The following is a 22,428-nucleotide window of genomic DNA, read 5'->3' as shown; positions in this document are numbered from 1 at the left end:
GTCAGTTCTTCGCATCAGGTGGCCAAAGGATTGGAGTTTTAGCTTCAGCATCAGTCCTTCCCTGGTGGCTCAGACGGTAAAGCACCTGCCTACAATGCAGGAGACCTGGGTTCAGTCCCTGGGTTGGGAAGATCTCCTGGAGAAGGAAATGGCAACCCACTCCAGTATTCTTGCCTGGAAAATCCCATGGATGGAGGAGCCTGGTAGACTACAGTCCATGGGGTCACAAAGAGTTGAACACCACTGAGCGTCTTCACTTATCAGTCCTTCCAATGAATATTCAGGACTGATTTCCTTTAGGATGGACTGGTTGGATCTCCTTGCAGTCCAAGGGACTAGTACCCGAGGCCAGATGGTAGCTTTATCTCTTTTCCGGCAGATCTTGCCAACCCAGGAATCAAACCAGGGCCTCCTGCATTGCAGGGGCATTCTTTACCAACTGAGGTCTCAGCGAAGCCCCCTGATATATGGTATCAATTTCTAATTCTGTAGGTTGTCATTTCATTTTGTTAGTTGTTTCTTTTGCTGTGCAGAAGCTTTTGAGTTTTGGTTTTGTTGTTTGTGTTTTGGTATCATGTCCAGAAAAGTCATTGCCGAGACCAATATTGAGGAGCGTCTTTCCTATGTTTTCTTCTAGTTTCATGGTGAAAAGTGAGTGTTAGTTACTCAGTTGTGTCTGGCTGTTTGTGACCCCACGGACTGTAGCCCACCAGGCTTCTCTCCCATGGAATTCTCCAGGCAAGAATACTGAAGTGGGTTGCCATTTCCTTCTCTAGGGGATCTTTCTGACCCAGGGATTGAATCTGGGTGTCCTCCATTGCAGGCAGATTCTTTTTTTTTTTTTTTTTTTAATTTTAATTGGAGGATAATTGCTTTACAATATAGTGATGGTTTTTGCTATACATCAGTATGAATTGGCCATAGTTATATATATGTACCCTCCATCCTGAACCCCCCTCCCCCCCCTCCCCACCCTATCCCTTCAGGTTGTCTCAGAGCACCAGCTTTGGGTGCCCTGCATCACACATCAAACTCACTGGTCATCTGTTTTACTGATGGTAAAATTTATGTTTCAATGTTATTCTCTCAAGTCATCCCACCCTCTTCTCCCACTTAGTCCAAAAGTCTGTTCTTTACATCTGTTTCTTCTTTGCTGCCCTGCACATACTTTGGCACCCTGTTTGAAGAATTGACTCATTTGAAAAGACCCTGATGCTGGGAAAGATTGAAGGCAGGAGAAGAAGGGGACGACAGAGGATGAGATGGTTGGATGGCACCATTAATTTGATGGACATGAATTTGAGTAAGCTCCAGGAGTTGGTGATAGAGAGGGAAGCCTGACATGGTGCAGTCCTTGGGGTCGCAAATAGTTGGACACAACTGAGCAACTGAACTGAACTGACATAGGATTGTTGGTGCCATCCTTCTAGATTCCAAATATGCATTAATATACACTATTTGTCTTTTTCTCTTTCTGACTTACTTCACTCTGTATAGTAGGCTCTAGGTTCATCTGTCTTATCAGAACTGACTCAAATGCATCCCTTTTTATAGCTGAGTAATATTCTATTACATGTATGTACCACACGTCTTTATCCATTCATCTTTCAATAGACATCTAGGTTGCTCCCATGTCAAACAGCTATGGAGAACACTATGGAGATTACTTAAAAATCTAAGAATAAATCTACCATATGACCCAGAAATCCCACTATACCCTAAGGAAGCCAGAATTGAAAAGCACACATGTATGCCAATGTTCATTGCAAACAGATTCTTTACCATCTGAGCCACCTATTTTTTCTTCTAGTTTCATTGTATCAGGTCTTATATTTGTCTCTGATACATTTCAAGTTAGTTTTCATAAATGGTGTGAGATAGGGGTCTAGTTTTGTTGTGCTGCATGTGTTTCTCCAGTCTATCCAACACCACTTATTGAAGAGAATATCCACTATTGCAGCATTATTCACAATGAACAACATATGAAAATAGCCTAAATGCCCATGGATCCATCAATAAATGAATGGGTAAAGAAAATGATGTGGTTCATGTTGACAATGGAATATTCCTCAGCCATGAGGAAAGAGGATAGCCTATCATTTGTGACAACATGGAATCCACCAGAGAAAGACAATTATTATATGATATAGCTTATATGTAAAATATTAAAGGTCTAATTGGTAAAAATCAGACAGTAAAATGGTAGCTACCCGGGACTAGGGAAATAGGAAGATATAATTGATGTTGTTTATTGGTATAAACTTGCAATGTGTAGTAATAAACTATAGTGATATAATGCATAATATAATAGATAACAATGTAGTCCTATACTTATATAATGTGAAAAATACTACTATAACAATTACATTATAATATTGCAATGTATAAATGTATCAAAATAACAGATACACCTTAAATGTATGCAATGTTGTATGTTAAATATATTCAATAAAGATAATTTTTAAAAATGATATAATGTCTTTATTGTTCATTTTCTTAAACTTTGGAGCTAATTGTTGGCATTCCTTATATATCATAAACTCTTTGGAGACAAAGAAATTTATACTATAAATATGAACACAGACAAACTGAATTAAAAAAGCTCTTGAAAAATAAAACATTTAAAAAAATAAAAATGAATGAAATTCATTTTGGGAAACTAAAAAAAAAATGCAAAAATAACTTCACAATTTTGTAAAGAGTTCTACTAAAGTGAAGAGATGAGGACATAGAGATTACCATGTACTAGGTCAGATTCTGAAGTATAGATTCTTTGGGATTAGCTGCATGATGCCTGCAGCTATCTTAAATATTGTTTCTTTTGTTTAAGATAGTTGAATTGCAGAAATTAAGAAAAGTGGAAAGAAGACGATTAAGCATGAATAATTCTACCACTCAAAAGAAACACTCTTACCTTCCATTTATTTTCTTCTAAACTTTTGTCTTATACTTTATAAAAATGCTTTGAATTATGCATTATACAGTCATTTGTATAAATAATTTAGTTATTTGGGGGACAGATTGGTTGGAAAAACATATAAAAGTACCAAGATAACAGTACACAGTTATGTTCTATGAACACTAAGGTGTATTTTTTCCTAGTCTTTTCTACCATCATAAAAATAAAAATGTATCAGATAATATAGGAATACATTCCTTTCATAAGGAAAATACTTGAATGTTACAGACATCTTCATTTTGTCCTGATAAAAGAAGAGATTTTATGCATTTGTATTTTATTTGTATTCCACTCCAATCACCTTCATATTTTCATTCCTCATGTTATTATGACATGTCATTTTAGTTTGAACTTGTTAAACATTGTGTAAATCAGGGAATTCCCTGGTGGTCTAGTGGCTAAAACTCTGCACTCCCATTGCAGGGGTCTTAGGTTCGATCCCTGCTCAGGGAACTAGAACCCACAAGTCACAATTCAGAGTTCATATGCTGCAACTAAAGATGGAAGATCCTGCATGCTTCAACTAAGACCCAGATCAGTCAAATTAAAAAAAATATATATATATGTGTGTGTGTACACCATATTATAATTTCTACAGACAGTAGTTATTTAAAATCACCAATATCTACTGATTTTCAAGCTCATCATGGCTTCTTATATTCCATCATTTCTTTCTGGCTAATTTTCCTTGCTGAAGAAAATTCAGGAAAGGTTTGTGTCTTTCTGGATCATTTTATGTCAAAAAGTATCTTTATTTTACAGTCACTACAAAATGATACTTTTTTAACTGGGTGTAAAATTTCAGGTTTTAAGTTACTGTAATAATCAGCAATTTGAAGGTATCCCATCCATGTTTTCTGGCATTGTAATGCTTCTGATAAGAAGTTGGGAATAAACTGAGTTCTCATTTTCTTGTGGATAGCGTGATCTTTTTCTTGGTGAGCTATCAGGCAACCTGAACTGATGAATATAGCATCTTATTCTTTTCTTGTGTTTCCAATTTACTTTTAATGTTTTTAACCAATTAAAATATACCAATAGACTTAGAATCTCTACATCTCAGATTTTCTGTTATGTGAATCTTTAGGTGATTAAGTCTAGCTGTTTTTCATGTTTCCTTTAACTCATGGTGAATTGTTATTTGGTCCATATTTTAGTTTTGGATTGTGAACTCCTCTTTGGTGGGATTCACTGAAAAGATTTCATGCCCCAGATAAGAGCAATCCTCCAGAAAAATTCTGCCTTATATTCACCATAAATTTCAGTCAGGTCAGTTCAGTTGACCCAATGTCATGGATGCAGTCACCATCTGCAGTGGTTTCAGATCCCAAGAAAACAAAGTCTGTCACTGTCTCCATTGCTTCCCCATCTATTTGCCATGAAGTGGCGGGACTGGATGCCATGATCTTAGTTTTCTGAATGTTGAGTTTTAAGCCAGCTTTTTCACTCTCCTCTTTCACTTTCATCAAGAGGCTCTTCAGTTCCTCTTTGCTTTCTGCCATAAAGGTGGTGTCATCTGCATATCTGAGGTTATTGATAATTCTCCCAGCAATCTTGATTCCAGCTTGTGCTTCATCCAGTCTGGCATTTTGCATGATGGACACTGCCTATAAGTTAAATAAGCAGGGTGACAACATATAGTCTTGACGTACTCCTTTCCCAATTTGGAACCAGTCTGTTGTTCCATGTCTGGTTCTAACTGTTGCTTCTTGATCTGCATACAGATTTCTCAGGAGGCAGGTCAGGTGGTCTGGTATTCCCATCTCTTTAGGAATTTTCCACAGTTTGTTGGAAATTTCTAGGCAAGAATACTGGAGCAGTTGCCATTTTCTATTCCAGGGTATCATCCTAACCCAGGGATCAATTTAAAAACTATATAAAATATATATCAATGGCCTCTGGCAAAATTATTACATGAAAATAAGAAATAAATAGCAACAAATGCTTTTTAAACATCAAAAGAATTGCTAAGATCATCAACTCTGATCATTTGGAAATGTGACAAGTTACTTAACAAACTAATGGCTTTGTCCAGTTGCTGATAAGATAGATGTTAATAAATTTATTGATTACTTTTGGACTTCACTGATAGCTCAGCTGGTAAAGATTCCACCTGCAATGCGGGAGACCCTCGTTCGATTCCTGGGTCGGGAAGATCCACTGGAGAAAGGATAGGATGCCCACTCCAGTATTACGATTTTTCACCATAAACTTAGGAAGATCAATTTTAAGATATTCATTATATGGCATATCTACTTCTGCTTTATTGGTTACACCAAAGCTTTTGACTGTGTGGATCACAATAAACTGTGGAAAATTCCTGAAGAGATGGGAATACCAGACCACCTTACCTGCCTCCTGAGAAATACGTATGCAGGTCAAGAAGCAACAGTTAGAACTGGAATGGAACAACAGACTGGTTCCAAATCAAGAAATGAATATGTTAAGGCTGTATACTGTCACCCTGCTTATTTAACTTATATGCAGAATACATCATGCGAGATACTGGGCTGGATGAAGCACAAGCTGGAATCAAGATTTCTGGGAGAAATATCAATAACCTCAGATATACAGATGACACCACCCTTTTGGAAGAAAGCAAAAAAGAACTAAAGAGCCTCTTGATGAAAGTGAAAGAAGAGAGTGAAAAAGTTGGCTTAAAGCTCAACATTCAGAAAACTAAGATCATGGCATCTGATCCCATCACTTCAAGGCAAATACATGGGGAAACAAGGGAAACAGAGAGAGATTTATTTTAGGGGGCTCCAAATTCACTGGAGAAGGTGACTGCAGCCATGGAATTAGACACTTGCTCCTTGGAAGAAAAGCAGTGACCAACCTAGGCAGCATATTAAAAATCAGAGACATTACTTCACCAACAAAGGTCCGTCTAGTCAAGGCTATGGTTTTTCCAGTAGCCATGTATGGATATGAGAGTTGAACTCTAAAGTAAACTGAGTGCTGAAGAATGGATGCTTTTGAACTGTGGTGTTGGAGAAGACTCTTGAGAGTCCCTTGGACAGCAAGGAGATCCAATCAGTCCATCCTAAAGGAAATCAGTCCTGAATATTCATTGAAAGGACTGGTGCTGAAGCTGAAACTCCAATACTTTGGCCATCTGATGTGAAGAGCTGACTCATTAGAAAAGACCTTGATCTGGGAAAGATTGAGGGCAGGAGGAGAAGGGGACAACACAGGATGAGATGGTTGGATGGCATCACCGACTCAATGGACGTGGGTTTAAGCAAGCTCTCGGTGTTGGTGATGAACAGGGAAGCCTGGCGTGCTGCAGTCCATGGGGTCTCAAAGAGTCAGACACAACTGAGCAACTGAACTGAACTGATGCCAGTGAACCTTCAAAACTGACTTTTCTTCCCTCTTTGAACCTCCTTTGATATAGACAGAACTTCACTATTGACTCATTGTAACTACAGGTGAATTTATTTTTAGCTATTCTTTGAGAAATCTAACTTTTCTGGTGCCTGAATGTCAGTTACTCTTATTTAAATTCCCAGTATTTTATGTTCTTCTCTTTACTTGGCCATTCAATTGATATATTAAATCACAAAGATAAGAATTTCATTGGTAGCTTAGAGTTAGCTTTATTTACTGTCTGGGATTTTGCCTCATTTTGGTTTTTGTTGTTTCCCCCCCCCCCTTTTTTACATAATTGGAAGTTTATACGTTTAAGGGAGGCCCATTATCTTGTAACCTTTATTTTTAATGTTCTTCTGTAATGGGTGGAATTTTAGATTATATATAGTCTGCCATATTGCCAGAATCGGAAGTCAATACTCATTTTACAGTGTCACTATAATCTGATGTCAAAAGTGAACATAGATAGTAACATAAAATAAAATTATAGGCTAATATCACTAATGACTATAAAAGCAAAAGTCCTAAATAAAATTTAATAAAGAGATGTCAGCAATGTATCAAGATTATATATCATAAACAGATAGGGTTTATTTAAATAATGCAAGAATTGATCAATATTGAAAATGTGTCCAAATTATTACTATATTAATAGTAAAAGATATAAAAGCCATCTTATCTCAATGGACAATGAAAATCATTTATTAAGACAGCATACAATTTGAAGAAAGGAAAAAGGTCTAGGATGCTAGATTTAATAGAAACTTTTCTTTACAGTTCTCAGAAATCTTCATCACATCATACTTAACCATAAAACTATTAAACGATAGCATTCTTTCTTCATGAATGTTTGTGGTTGTTTTTCAGCTACTAAGTTGTGTCTGACTCTTTGCAACCTATGGACTGTAGCCCATCAGGGTCTTCTGTTCATGGGTTTTTTCCAATCAAGAACACTGGAGTGGGTTGCCTTTCCCTTCTTCAGGGGATCTTCCTGGACCAGGGATCGAAACTGCATCTCCTGCATTGGCAGGCAAATTTTTTACTGCTGAGCCTTTCAGGAAGACCCTCATCATGCATATAGTAAATATTTATTAATTACCTACTACATGACATTCTTCTAGTATATATTCAGTACAGCAGAATATGTAACAAAGTCCTAGACATTGAAGTTAAAGAGCAAGTATAAATTTTTTTAAAGTTAACAATGCTACCATAATTTGTGAATGATGATCTTAAAGAATCAATTGGTTAAATATGGTTAAAGGAGTTAGTTCAGCAAGGTGACCTGAATTGGTTTAATATTCAAAGGTTACAGTTTCCTTTAAAACATCAGTACCAACTAGGAAGGGTAACCAAAATAATAATATCTTTAGTATGTCTAGTTGTTGTTTAGTTGCTAAGTTGTGTCCAACTCTTTTGCAACCCCATGGACTGCAGCCTGCCAGACTCCATGGGATTTCCCAGGCAAGAAAACTGGAGTGGGTTGTCACTTCCTTTGCTAGGGGATCTTCCTAATCCAGGGATCAAACCCCATCTGCTGCATTGGCAGGCAGATTCTTTACCACAGAGCCACTTGGGAAGCCCAAAAATGCGCTCAATCTTTTTGAAGAAACTTCTAATAGTTTAAGAAGGAACAGCAAAATATATAACAAAACATAAAGAAATGATACCCAAGTGTATTAGAGCACATGCAAATAAGTAAGTTAATAACAACACAATAAAAAGACAAAATTATGAGCTGACAATGAAGAACAGGAAATATAAAAGGTCAATAAACATATGAAAATAAATATCCCATATAAAATAATATCAAGTTAGTGTGAATGAAGATAACAATGCCATGTTCTTTTTCAATCATCAGATTAGAAACAAATCAAAAAGTTAAGGATATTAAGATCTGACGTCAGTATGAGGAAGCATCATTTCCCTCTGGTCAACCGCTAGTGAAGTGTTGTATTGGAGTTGGTGCTGAGCTCTCTTAGTGCCGTAAGAAGGAGCACATTGAAACTAAGGTCGATGCATACACAGGCACATGTTGTGCTCTGGACTTAGTTACCCAGCTGTGTCCAGCTCTTTGCGACCCCATAGACTGTAGCCCGCCAGACTCTTCTGCCCATGGGGATTCTCCAGCTAAGAATACTGGAGTGGATTGTCATGCCCTCCTCCAGGGGATCTTCCCAACCCAGGGATTGAACTCAGGTCTCCCGCACTGTGGGCAGATTCTTTACCATCTGGGCCACCAGGGAAGCCCAAGAAGACTGGAGGGGATAGCCTATCCCTTCTCCAAGGAAACTTCCTGACCCAGGAATTGGACCTGGGTCTCTTGCATTGCAGGCAGATACTTTACTAGCTGAGCTACCCACATCAGTTGAAACTGGTGAGGTTGTGCTGTGTGCAGAGATTAGGAAAATGCTTCACTGTGTATTCTTAAATGAAGAAAGAAATTTGCAGGTCACAATGTGACCATTGATACTACTTATGTGAAATTCTCATACATGTGCACACTTACACATATACTGATAAATTTCCATTAGATGCCATATTACAAGTTAGCAAATACATAAGAAAATGTCTAGAAAGATAAATGCCACATATAATAGTGATAAACTTGGGAGCAGAGGTAGGCTGTTTACAGAGGGCTCTAGAAGAAGAAACACATTTCTTTCTAGCAAATTGTATTACTTATTTATTCCAGTTATTTTTCTTGTTCATGCATCATTCTCATGCCTGACCCATTCTCATAAGTAATATTTCTTATAAAAGCAATAGCTTTCTATCTGTGCATGTGCAAACAAAATTTTTCTGAAATCCTTACAGAACTTAAAAAAAAAAATTTCCACCTGAATTTTATATGCTCTCTCAAGGAGAAATGTTCACTAGTTCATATCTATTAACCTTTCTTCCTTCCTTTCTTTGTTTCTTCCTCTCTTCCTGCCAGTTTTCTTAGTATCCACTCTGCATCAGGTACAGTGTTAAGTCTTGGTAATAAGTAGATAATATTGCTTTTCTCCTGTCTCAAGTCACTCTCCATCTTTCATATAAATGTTATATATGTTAATTAAACAAGGAAATATAGCTGGTATAAACAGAAGCAAAAGCTCTACAGAAATGCTCAGCAGGTATCTTCTCACATTTCAAGGACCAGAACTTGGTCACTTAGTAAACACTAGCTGTAAGGGATGAAAAAATGCAAATAAGGCGAGGGTGGGATGTTCAGAGAGAACAGCATTAAACAAGTATACTATCAAGGGTGAAACAGATCACCAGCCCAGGTTGGATGCATGAGACAAGTGCTCAGGGCTGGTGCACTGGGAAGACCCAGAGGGATGGGATGGATTGGGAGGTGGGAGGGGGGATCGGGATGGGGAACACATGTAAATCCATGGCTGATTCATGTCAATGTATGGCAAAAACCACTACAATATTGTAAAGTAATTAGCCTCCAACTAATAAAAATAAATGAAAAAAAAAATTTCCAACTTCTCAAGTAAAGGAAGCAAAAGAAAGGTAGAAATGCATGAGTGCTACAAGGCTTTGCAAGCCATGGGCAGGCAAAGAATAATTATGATATATATTTTTTGCAGATATTAACAAAATACTGCAGGAGCCCACTTTGAGGACTTAAACAGTAGTGTTGACCAGATCATGGAGTTACCATCGTAGCAATACAATGATTGAAATCTTCATCGTTATCATCCTCTTTATCACTGACAGTCAGTGCCTGAGACAGTGATTAGAGTCCTAAAAGCAGACAGTCAGCATGTGTTGAATGAACAAAGGGATGCAACATAAATATTCTATCATCACAGCTGCCAATTATTTAGTGCTTTCTTTAAGTCATGTAATAAGTTATTTCATCCAGGCTGTTTAGTTTAACAATAATCTTTTTCACTGGAAGAAACTGAGATTTAGAGATGTTAATATAACTTACTAAAGATCCAATAGCTATAAGTTGGCAAGCCAAAACTCATATCCAGGTGTTTTGAATTTTTCTCTCTACCAGAATTAACTCCATATTCATAGACATCCATACATGAATGTCATATGTCTATACATTATTAAAATTTTGATGACACATTCACTTCTTGTTGGTGTGGCTTTGAAGAAATCTATTCCTTTAAAAGAAACACAAAAAGGTTGGATTGTTTGAAAACAGCAGCCCACACAATTTTAGTAAATATAATATTTATAGGACTTTGCAATTAATTTACAAATTTTTTACATCAAAATTCGCCCTGATGATCTTATTCTTGAGAGACAACAATTGTCTCCTTTGTGATGTCTTCCCACACTAAAGGCAATTATTGTTGCTTCTAGCTGTAATAAAAAAATAACCAAAACAGATAGAAGTGTCTTTGTTGAAATTGAGCTGAAACTCCCACTGTGGAAATAATCAGAAAATTAAAAGCTCTGCAATCTTGCAAATAACATTGCAACTTAATATTATTGGAACATAACATTATTATCTCTTTTTATAGGGGAAACAAACATAAATATATTTTCAAATGACACCATAATATTAGTTTTATTTTATTGAATGGAGGAGGGGTGCAAAGAACAATAAGTTTTTAGGATGGAGCAAATGAAACAATGGGGATTTATGAAAAAATGATCAACAGCACAAGGATATGATGCAAGTCACAATCTCAGGCAGAATCTTACAAATACAATGGTGTACAACAGCAGCTCCTCCTCGGCAACTTTCTAGTGTGGCCTCATCTACCATTCTCAATGGCAGGGATAGAAAACAGGGTCTGCCGCCAGTTAGGCGTGCAATCAGTGTGGGTTAAATGAGCTTTCAATTAATGTTGAAAGAGATCAAAGGCAAGTCCTCCATCCATCCATCTCCCTCCATCCCTCCCTCCCTTCTTTCCTTCCTTCCTTCCTTCATGTTTTCTTTCCTTCCTCTCTTCTTTTATGTTAGTTCAAGCTCTGAGGAGATATAATGCAGGACAGTTCATCTTTACAAATAAAATGCATCATTTGAAGTCAGATAATCAATTAAGCATGCATTCAATGAAGACTCATCCCATAGAAGATATCTAAAGTATTCTAATGGGCCCTCAAGATAAGACATCCAGACATAACTTACTGGCTCACTTCCAAAAAAATAAAAATGTCCAGGGACTTCCCTGGTGGTCCATTGGTTAAGACTTTGCCTTTCAATGCAGAGGTGTGGAGTTGATCCCTGGTCAGGGAGTTAAGATCCCACATGACTTACAGCCAAAAAACAAAAACATAAAACAGAAGCAATATTGTAACAAATTCAATAAAGACTATAAATGAGCTACATTAAAAAAAAAACAGCTTTTTTAAAACTATTTTTGGCTGAGCTAGGTCTTTGTTGCTACACACAGGCTTTCTTTGGTTGTGGCAAGTAGGGGTGACCCTCTAGTAACAGTGCTTCTCATTGTAGGGACTTCTCTTTTTGCAGAGCATGGGCTCTAGAACATGTGGGCTCAGTAGCTGTGGCACATGGGCTTAGTTGCCGCTTGGCACGTGGGATCTTCCTGGACCAGGAATCAAACTTGTGTCCCCCTGCATTGGCAGGTGGATTCTTAACCAATGGACCACCAGGAAAGTACTTCCCTTCCCCACAAAAAACTAAAAAAAAAAAAACAAACAAGTTCGGTGGTCCCTGACTATGTTAGGGAGCTGACAAATGAGACCGATCTGGGGGATATTGAAATGAGGCAGTCTTGGAAATGCTTCAAGGATGTGTGATCTAAATACAAGTGAACTGTAAGTCATGTCGCCACTTGCAGAAGTGTTAAAGACAGTCTAAGAGACTATTTGGGAAGAGGTGGGGGAGAGGATTGACGAGTTCCATTTTAGACAAGTTGCATAGATGTCAAGAACACGCCACTGCAGCTATCCCCAAGCAGTTGGAAATTTGAGAAGTTCAAGGGTTGATACTGCAGTGAATGTAAAGCACAGATTGATCAACTATCCTTTTCTTGAATAGCGTGGAGTGAATGAGAAATGCTTTTCTTAGAATATCTCCACCCTTCTTGAAATTATTGTGATTGCCCTTCTGTCTTATGTGTGAGTAATCAGAGATAAGCTTCCCTGGTGGCTCAGTGGTAAAGAATCCAGTTGCTGATGTAGGAGACAAGGAGTCGATCCCTGGGTCAGGAAGATCCCCTAAAGAAGGAAATGGCAATCCACTCCAGTATTCTTGCCTGGAAAATTCCATGGACAGAGGAGCCTGGTGGGCTATAGTCCTTGGGGTCACAAAAGAGTTTGACGTGACTCAGCAACTAAACAATAACAACAATCAGAGATAAGAGAATAGAATTCAGCCTATCTGGATGCTTGGCAACTATCGGGCAAGTTTTCACTATTTTTTTCTTAAGAAGCTCAGAATTAAAGCTACTCTCCGACCTCCTCCTTGGGAGAACTAACTGGAACAACTTCTGGGCACTGTTTTGAGCACAACAACTATACTTTAGTAGGGCAGTAAAACGGAAAAGCCATAGGGATTGGACTTGAGTTTGACTCCCAGATCTACAATGTACTAGCTCTAAGATGCCATGAAATTATCTTAATATTTGTTCTCCTTGGTCTCCTTATCTGCAAAATGGAAACAAATTCGGGGTCAGGTGAATGTGAAATAATAGATAGTATCAGGCTCAGAACTTATTTTAGATTCTAAGTGATCTTAGAATTCTAAGTGATCTTAAATTCACTATAATTCTGAGTCAGAGCTCAGTCATTGATCGACACTTTCTTCCCCTTTGTCACAATCTTTCATCCATATTTCTCTCTCTTTCTCTGGAAACCTGTAATCAAATAATCTTGAACCCTTCAGCTGAATTTTACCGGATACCACCCCATTTTGAACATAATGTTAAATATGATCTAGCCAATTTATAGCAAGCTCAAAACAAGTGTCAGTCCATCAGTGGCTTGATTTCTGGGTTTTCTAGCCTCTGGAATAGGAGCAAAGGGATTTACAAAATGTAGATTGCCTCTTCCTTCCTAGAGCCCTGCATGGCATGAGGACCAGGCAGTGATACAGCCCTGGGGCTGCCTTTTAATTTTCCTCCCTGGCTTGGTCTCTGTTCAAAGTTGAAATGAATAGGCTGGAGATGGAAGTTGTACAAAGTACCGGCACCTTCCTTTTGGGCTTGCTTTGTGTAAAGAGCCTTTTTATGATCAGATAAGTGCCATGATATATAAATATGAATATATATGTGAAAGTTGTGTCCAACTTTTTGCTACCCCATGAACTATAGCACACCAGGCTTCCCTGTCCGTGGAATTCTCCAGGCAAGAATACTGGAGTGGTTAGCCATTCCCTTCTCCGGGGGATCTTCCCGACCAACTCTTTGTGACCCTGTGGACTGTGGGCCACCGGGCTTCTCGATCCATGGAGATTCTCCAAGCAAGAATACTAGAGTGGATTGCCATGCCCTCCTCCATGGTATCTTCCCAATCCAGGGGTTAGATCAAACCAGGTCTCCTGCATTGCAAGCAGATTTTTTGCCATCTGAGTCACCAGGGTCTTTATCCTCCAGCCCCTTCTCATCCCTCATGTATTGAGTGACTCGGGGCCTCCCCATCAGCTGTTTCCTCTGCTTGGATGGTCTTCAGACTCCTCTTCCCACTCCTGGCTCCTTTCTCTCATGTCAAGCAACCTGTCTTCTCAGAGAGGTCCTGCTTATTTTGTCTAAAGTAACTTTCCTCAGTAGCACTGACCTCTCTCTAACATTGTTTGTGTTTATTCATTTGTTTATCATTTATCTCCCTACCACCACCACCCCTTCCAATTATAACATAAACTCCATAGAGATGGGGTTGTATCACCTCTGACGGCTCCTACAACAGCTCAACAGATGTTTGCTAAAGGAAATGATCAATTCATTTGTGATGTTCATGGGCTAGGAGAGGAGGCAGGTCAGAATCCAAAAATGCTACAATCTGGGGGACCCAAGAGAGGTGCCACGCCCAAGGATGGGGTCCACACTCACAGGACCATCAGGGGAGGCTGCAGATAGTCAGTGGGTCTTCAAAAGGTGACATTATCTTGCAAAACATCCCACTGTGTTGTCCTTAAAAATCTAATTTATAGGTGTGCCAATATTCACACTTCCAAGAATAAATTTAAACATGAGAATGACCTACACATAAACCTTAATGGAATTATATCGTCTTGAAGAAATGTTACTTGGATGGATGGCATTTAGTAGTATGATCCTCCAACCCACACCTTTTCCCTAATTCACCCTCAGAAAGTTCCTTAATGAGAGTGAAGCCGGAAAGATAAAGACCAATACAGTATACTAATGCATATATATGGAATTTAAAAAGATGGTAATGATAACCCAATATGCAAAACAGAAAAAGAGACACAGATGTACAGAACAGACTTTTAGACTCTGTGGGAGAAGGCGAGGGTGGGATGTTCTGAGAGAATAGCATTGAAACAAGTATACTATCAAGGGTGAAAGAGACCACCAGCCCAGGTTGGATGCATGAGACGGGTGCTCAGGGCTAGTGCACTGGGACGACCCAGAGGGATGGGATGGATTGGGAGGTGGGAGGGGGGATCGGGATGGGGAACACATGTAAATCCATGGCTGATTCATGTCAATGTATGGCAAAAACCACTACAATATTGTAAAGTAATTAACCTCCAACTAATAAAAATAAATGGAAAAAAAAAAAAGAAAGTTCCTTAATGAACTTGGTCTCATATCATAGATAGTCACAAACAGTCTACTGTTTTTGTGGAATCACCAAGTAAAAAACTGAGGAACTAACCAGTGGTTTAATGGATAGAGAATGAAGGGGTCTAGATAAATGGCTTAGGACCAAGGTAATATGCAAGGCAAAATTGGGAGGCCCTCCTTCTTATGGAGCTTGGTGCCCTAATGGTTGGCTCATGAATGCTTAGTGGAGCTGTAAAATTGCAGATGGACCCTTGACCTCTGCCTCGATTGTAGATACATGTGTGCATTTTCTTTGGAACCCGAGCGAAACCTGGTTTTGTCCTGGCACCCTGTCTACTGCCCCTCACGTGGATGTGTTCTGTTCTTTGCAAATGAACTACTTCCTGCTTAAACAGTAAGTCAACAAAAATTTAAATGGAAAGTTCTGTTTCTGTAATTCACAGAACCCATTTGGAAGAAGAGAAACGATTCCTTCATCCCATGGTTCTCTGGCAGTGCAGAGGGTTAGGGCAGCTTAGTCTCTCAGAATCTGTCTGTTGAGTATTAAAGGCCCCAGGATGCAACCTAAGAAATCCAGACAATGTGCTTCACATGCCTTGGCTCTGAACAATGGACCCTTTGCAGGTTATAGGAAAAGGATGGAATCCTCTCTACTGTTATTCTTTCCTTGACTTGGTCTTTCTTGGTTTAGGCTGGGATCATTTTGTTGGCATCCACTCCTCTCTGATATTGGCAAAGTCCAAGTTTGCATTTGAAACTCACTCAGCCACAGTTATTCTGACTCTGTCTTCTCTTCCACTTGGCTTTTTCATGCTTGTCCTGGAGCACCTGGGGTCAAACCACCACCAATAAGCTTTCCTGCCTCTTGCCTTCCTCTCTGTCCTCAGCCGTTCAGCCATAATGCATCCTCATTCTGCAGGGCTTTTCCTTAGCTCCTTGTCTAGTCTTACTTATCATCCAAAGACCTAACAAAATAATGCTAAATCCTTCACACCTTAAGCAGAGCTATTAACTTCCTTCTTTGTGCTCTCAGAGGACTCGGTAACTCCAGGTTAACTCTTGCTTCTTTCTTCTCTGATGGAGTCACATAATAATAATAATTTTCACATAGTAAGTTTACTCTGTGAATGTCTATGTGCTTGCCTGTCTCCCTGAGATACTGACTATACAAATGGGCAATGCCCAAACCATATATGACAACATAACTTTGACCCACAATCTCTGTAGGAACCTGCCCAGGAAACCAAACCACAACCTCTGCAGCAACTTGGTCCAGAACTTGGTTAGAACAACTGGTTAGAATTTGGTCAACTATGACCAGTTTTCCAACCTCTTGTCTCTGTCTTCCAGCTCATGACCACCCATAGAAAGCCAAAGATACTCCTCAAACAAATCAAATAAAAACCTACTCCTAGTCAGCTACCTCCAGCATCCCTAGCTAACAGCCTCCAATCAGGGCATGCCTGAAGCCTTCACTTATAACTCCAACCAAGCTTCCTCTTTCCCTACCATTTGAGGCTCTGCCAAACACAAGTGATGGTATCTGACTCCTCTGTAAGAAGCTCTAAATCAGCAGTCTCTGAATGTTCTCCTTTGGGTGGTCTTTATCTACTTCTGCATCCCCAAGACCCTGAACAACAAATATCACTATTCTTATTTTACTTAGAGGGGAACTGAGGCTGAGAAGGGTTGTATGATTTGGACAAGTTATTTCAGCTGAACCAACAAAGCCAGTGTCTAAATTCATCTCTCTCTGATTCCAAAGCTATTGCTGTTTCTCCTCTGTGGCCATGCCTCCCCACAAGACCTCTACCTTATTCATTTTTGTATCTCCTGAGTTTTGCACAGGAGCTGGCACATAGCAAGTGCTCATCAAATAGCTGAAGGTTTGGGTTGTTGTTAATGTTCTTAAGGAGTCGTGCTAGTGGCTTGATGGTAAAGAATCTGCCTGCAATGCAGGTAGACCTAGGAGATGTGAGTTCAATACCTAGGTCAGGAAGATCCCTTGAAGAAGGAAAAGGCAACCGACTCCAGTATTCTTGCATGAAAAATTCAAGGGGCAGAGGATCCTAGGGGGCTACAGCCCAAGGGGTTGCAAAGTTTGAACACAACTGAGCGCACTCACACACACAATGTTCTTAAGACATGAATCTCTATCGTTTCTAACATGTCTGCATTTCTGGAAGCAGACAATGTACGTAAGTGCTGGTGAGCCTTCGTGTTCTCAAAATAAATGTGAGCTGTTATTTATTGCAAAAAATACCAAGACTCATTTTTTAATATAATGCTTAACCTAATAATTCCTGGAAACGGTTCCCCTGTGGTGAAATAATGAAAAGTAAGTGAAAAGAGCTGCGCATGTCGCTTCCGAGCAAAAGATTAAAGTACTCCTCTCCTTGGGTTTGCTTCACATGTTTGAATAATAGAATTGGTTGGTTGGCCTCACATTGTAAATTGCAAACCCAGCCACTGTGGACACAGGTGGGTGCCCCTGGGCTGTGGTATGTGCAGGTCATGCCATCAGGACAGGGCTTTCTTGGGAGAAACCTATTTTGAAGCATTTATTTTGCCAGAATCTGAGGGCCGTGATTTATTAATGAGACTATTTATATAAGAGCTTTGTATTTTATTAATTTTTTGACTTTATTCCTTTCTATGGAAATTTAGTAGTTCTGGGAGAACTTAAAGAGCCTGACATACAAGAAACTTCCTAGAAAGATGGTACTGATGGTCCTACGTGCAGTAGCAAAGGAGATGTAGATATGAGAACAGACTTTTGGACACAGTGGGGGATGATTTGAGATCTTAGCATTGAAGTGTGTACATCACCATAAGCAAAATATATAGATAGCGGGAATTTGCTCTAGGATGCAGGGAACCCAAATCCAGTGTTCTGTAACAGCCTAGAGGGGGAGGAGGGAGCAGGAGGTGGGAGGGAGGGTCAAGAAGGAGAGGACATATGAACACCTATGGCTGATTTATGTCAGTGTATGGCAGAAACCAACACAATACTGTAAAGGGATTATCCTCCAGTTAAAAATGAAATAAAATTTTTAAAAAGAGGAGAAACTTCCATCATGGAAAACATGCATTTAGGTGGCAGTTCTTTTACAAGTTTGCAAAGGTGGCTTATGCAATAATTATATAAAATATTTTCAAGAAGTGGATTTTTTTTTTTTTTTTTGCAGCAACCACAGACTGGGAATTGGAGCATTCTAGGTTTCATGTGGACTCACTGCTTTGAGTAGGACAGCTTTGTCACTTTTTAGAAGCCCCTTTTTTTGTTTTTAACTTGTGAAGTAGGTAGAAGGGATGTCAGCCCTACTCTGAGGATCAAATGAGATCATGAGAAATATGAAAGCACTTCACAAATGTAGAAAGGTCGTCCAGCTGCCATCATCATTATAAAGCAAACTATTCTTACAAAGTATCAGATGATAACGTATTGCTTGTTTTTTAGCCTTCTAACAAAATGAAATATCTGTCTTAGATGAGTGAAACTTGTTACTATCAGTTGCATAAAATACAGAACCTCCGGCTAGCATCAGGAATCATGGACTTGTTAGCATTTGTCAAGATTGAAAAGATAAGATCATTTATTTCACCCTCTCTGTTTTGAAGCTCAGTGGCAAAGCTTTCCAGGGGAAGACTAAGTGGGACTTCCTTGAGGGCATGAGTTTGTATAAAGAGTCTGAGCCTTAGTAAGTGTTGTGTGTGTGTGTGTTTTCTAGGGTAGAATATCCAATTCCATTAGACTACCACTTGTGACATCAGAAAAACAAGATGGTGGCCATGGTGGCCGGAAGACCTGGGGCTGGAAAGTGAGGAGGGTAATGATGTCCATCAAAGAGTTCAGCCTTTTGTAGCTGAAACAGGGTCTTTTCAGCAGAAGACTGTCTGTGTCAGTACTTTTGTATAGCTTATTATGGACCCTTGGTGTCTCTGTGCTCTGACACTGATCTTTGGCCTCACACTTTTAAGCAAATGCTGGCAAACCTCAGCAGTACTAAAGGAACCAAGGTAAGATGGCATGTCTACTCAAGCTGGGTTTCTTCCTGATGGCGTTGAGTCTTCTCCCCCGAAAAGCTGTCGTTGAGGTGGTGAAGAAACCAGGGGCCCAGGAGTTTGACTCCTTGTGACTTACTGGTCCAGTTGCCTTGCTACAGGGCAGAATCTTCACCCAGTGCTTTTCTTCCTGCCCAAACTGCAGAGTCCTGTGTTTTGTTTGATCAGAGTTGGAGGGGAGGATTGAGCCTGCTGCTCTCAGTTAACTTTGGAGGGGCTGTTTCTGAGCGACCTGGCATACACAATAACCTATCCTTTGACTGGCTGATGGGGCTCTCTGATAAGGGCCACCTGATATGTCTTAATGGATGCGCTGCCTCCTCTTGGGGGCATGCACATTCCTTAGATGTCTGGCTCCAACCTGACAGCCTTTTGAACTTCCTATATTCTGAAAGCCCATTACTTGACATAATAAGTTGGGGGAGATTTGAAGGCTGTCCTTGCCAAGGTTTTTTTCAGACATGTCGAAAGGGGAAGATGTGGTTTGCAAGAAAGGACTTTTCAAAATTATCTCTGCAAATGATCAACTTGCTCAAGTCTCTCCTTGACCCCATGACACACCCCCCTCCCCATGCATTCTTGTCTCAAAAGAAGGGTTCTAACAAGCTGTCTCCCGTTTGTCATACCCCAATGGCTTATCAAATATCTTCCCCAAAGCTTTCCAATTGGCCCCACAAAACTGATTTCTGTGGGCTCTATGGATTAATTGCCCATCCTACTGAACCACTTTTGCCCTTATCTTGAACTTTCTGCTATATTTGACTCTGATAACCACCCCCACCTTCTTGGGACTCTTTCCTGAGCTTTTATTTTCACATAATTTTCTATTTTTCTTCATATTTATTTCCCCTCACAGGTCAAATTCTCCGGAAGCTGATTTTGACATGAAGTTCAGGGTGAAAGGTATTATCAGGATCAACACATTTAGGGGAGGGGGCATTGATGTAGGTACAACAATGCCTTAGGCAGCCTGAGGCTCTCTGGGGAGAGTATCACCTATCAGAGTGACCATGTCAAGGAGAAATAGGCAGGCCTTTATTCCCACCTGGCTCAGTCAAAGATGCTGTGTTTCTGGGAAGGACATGACCTCAGGCAGAACAGCTTTTTAAGGTGGGGAAGATGCTGAAGGAGCTGACTGCTGGATGCTGTTTAGAGAGCAAACTCCCTGCCTCTGGGCAGCAAGTTCAGACTTAAAAGGGAATCTGATTGAGGCAGCCCTCATTTCCCTATTTTCTTTCGTAAGTCCCTTTGCACCCCCTAAGAATTATAGAAGCAGTGGGCATTCTCCCCAGAAGAAAGACACACATCCACCCACTGGTAAATACATTGCTAACAATTTGGAAGGGTTCATAAGTTTTCCAAAATCCGCCAAAAGGTCCTCAATGTGGATACACTTAATTATGGTCAAGCTGCCATTATATTTGATTCTTCTCACTATACTTCAATCCACATCCACATATATCCCAAGGAAAATTCCAGAATTCAAACACCTATGGGTCCTTTCTCCTGCATAATTTTATTTAAGCCTTAGCACCCACCTCCATGTTGGGTACTGAAGATGCTATTTACAAGCTAGGGAACCAAGGTCCTGATCACACTGATACTAAGTGGTTGAGGTCAGTGATAGCAAAAAAAAAAAAAAAGTTTTGTTTGCTTCTGTGGCTCATGTCTCTTCTCTTCCACTGTATCTTCCTTCCTCAAAGAGGTTTTCAACTCTCAGGGAGCTTGTAAATTAAAAGGGGCATGGGAGACAAGAAAAGTACACAAATAAACACAGTGCAAGGACAAAGAGATAAGTGTTGTAATATAGACAGGGACATGGTTTGTATGAGAAGGAACATCCCCTTAGGTTCATTAAACATGTGATAATTTTCCCCATCAGAGTCCATGCGAGAAGAGTCGACAGAGATAATTAAATGGCCTTTTTGCTTATAAGCTGTCGGCATTTCCATAGCAGACATTTCTAGACTTTAGCTGGCTATTTAGAAAATATTTATGGGGCATTCCTTCAGCCCATATGACATCAATAATTATCTTTCTCTAATAACAAATCATACACTTTTCATATGTAAGCCTACCTATCTTCTAAGAATCCGCAGATGCAGGAGTGGGGTGTGATCAACAGCATACTGCGCTACAAAGCCACAGAGAAGCAGGTAATAGCATCCCGAAGAGGGAACCAGACATCTCTGTTGTCTTTCCCTGTCTCTGACAAAAACGCATTTAAAATGGCTTTAATTATAAATGTATATTATGCAGGCAGCAGTGTGTTGGTTATACAGTATATGATATACTTAGTTTTCCACGTTTTTAATGACAGTTAGCCAACATTTCCTTTATGAAATTTCTAACGCATTAAACAAGTCCCTGCTATTTGGCCAGAGACTGAAGTGATAGGCCTACAGGAGATAGCCAGTAAATAGTCTAAATGAATCAGTCAGTGATTTAGTATAAACATGAGCGAGCAGATTCCTTATTGCCAAATCCTTGAGCCTTCTCTAAGATCTCATCCCACTGGGTTATTTTTTTCTTCTACGTTTACATCTGTTGACAAGGATGCAGGTGCCTCTCCTTTCATTCTTAACTTGGTCCTGATGCCAAGAACTTGGCTTCTGGTGCAGAATAGAATCTTGGGGACAGAGTTTTACATGAAGTAGAAAAGACTAGCTTTATCCCTTTGCCAGCCAAAGGGGGATGCAATGGGTCATACCCCTCAAAACTGTGTGTCCCAACCTGAGAAGAGTGAGGAGTTTTATAGTAATAGTTCAAGGGTGAAGTTTCTGGTAAGCATGAGGCTCTGGGCAGAGCCTGTACTCCTTTAACCTGGCCTCTGGTGATCATCTCTCTCTCCCTCTCTCTCTCTCTTTTTGTTTTTTTAAATTTTTATTGGAGTATAGTTGCTTTCCAGTGTTGTGTTAATTTCTGATGCACAGCAAAGTGAATCAGCCATACCTGTACATCTATCTTCTCTTTTCTTGGATTTCTTCCCATTTGAAGATGTGCTAGAATCAATAGTAAATGTGTGTCGATACCAATCTCCCAGTTCATCCCACCCCCTCTTTCCCCCCTTGATGTCCATAAGTTTGTTCTCTAGCCTGTGTCTCCATTTCTCCTCTTAATGAGCTTCTCTGGTTGTTTTGATATGGCCTCAGATGGTCTCTTGAGGAGATTTTTGAGATTATCAAACTGCGATCTAATCTGGAATGAAGAATGTTAACATCTTCCGTTTGTTGGAGGTTTTAGTGCTGTAAAGAGATTAATGATACTGTCATGTTTATACCTTGACTGGGAACCTGGACCCTGTTGTTGTTCGGGCTAAGTCGTGTCCAATTCTTTGTGACCCTATGGATTGCA

This window comes from Cervus canadensis, chromosome 17 (genome assembly GCF_019320065.1).
Source record: "Cervus canadensis isolate Bull #8, Minnesota chromosome 17, ASM1932006v1, whole genome shotgun sequence".
Classification (NCBI taxonomy): Eukaryota; Metazoa; Chordata; class Mammalia; order Artiodactyla; family Cervidae; genus Cervus; species Cervus canadensis.
The sequence above is the reverse complement of the archived record's forward strand: the minus strand, read 5'-3'. Positions refer to the sequence as shown.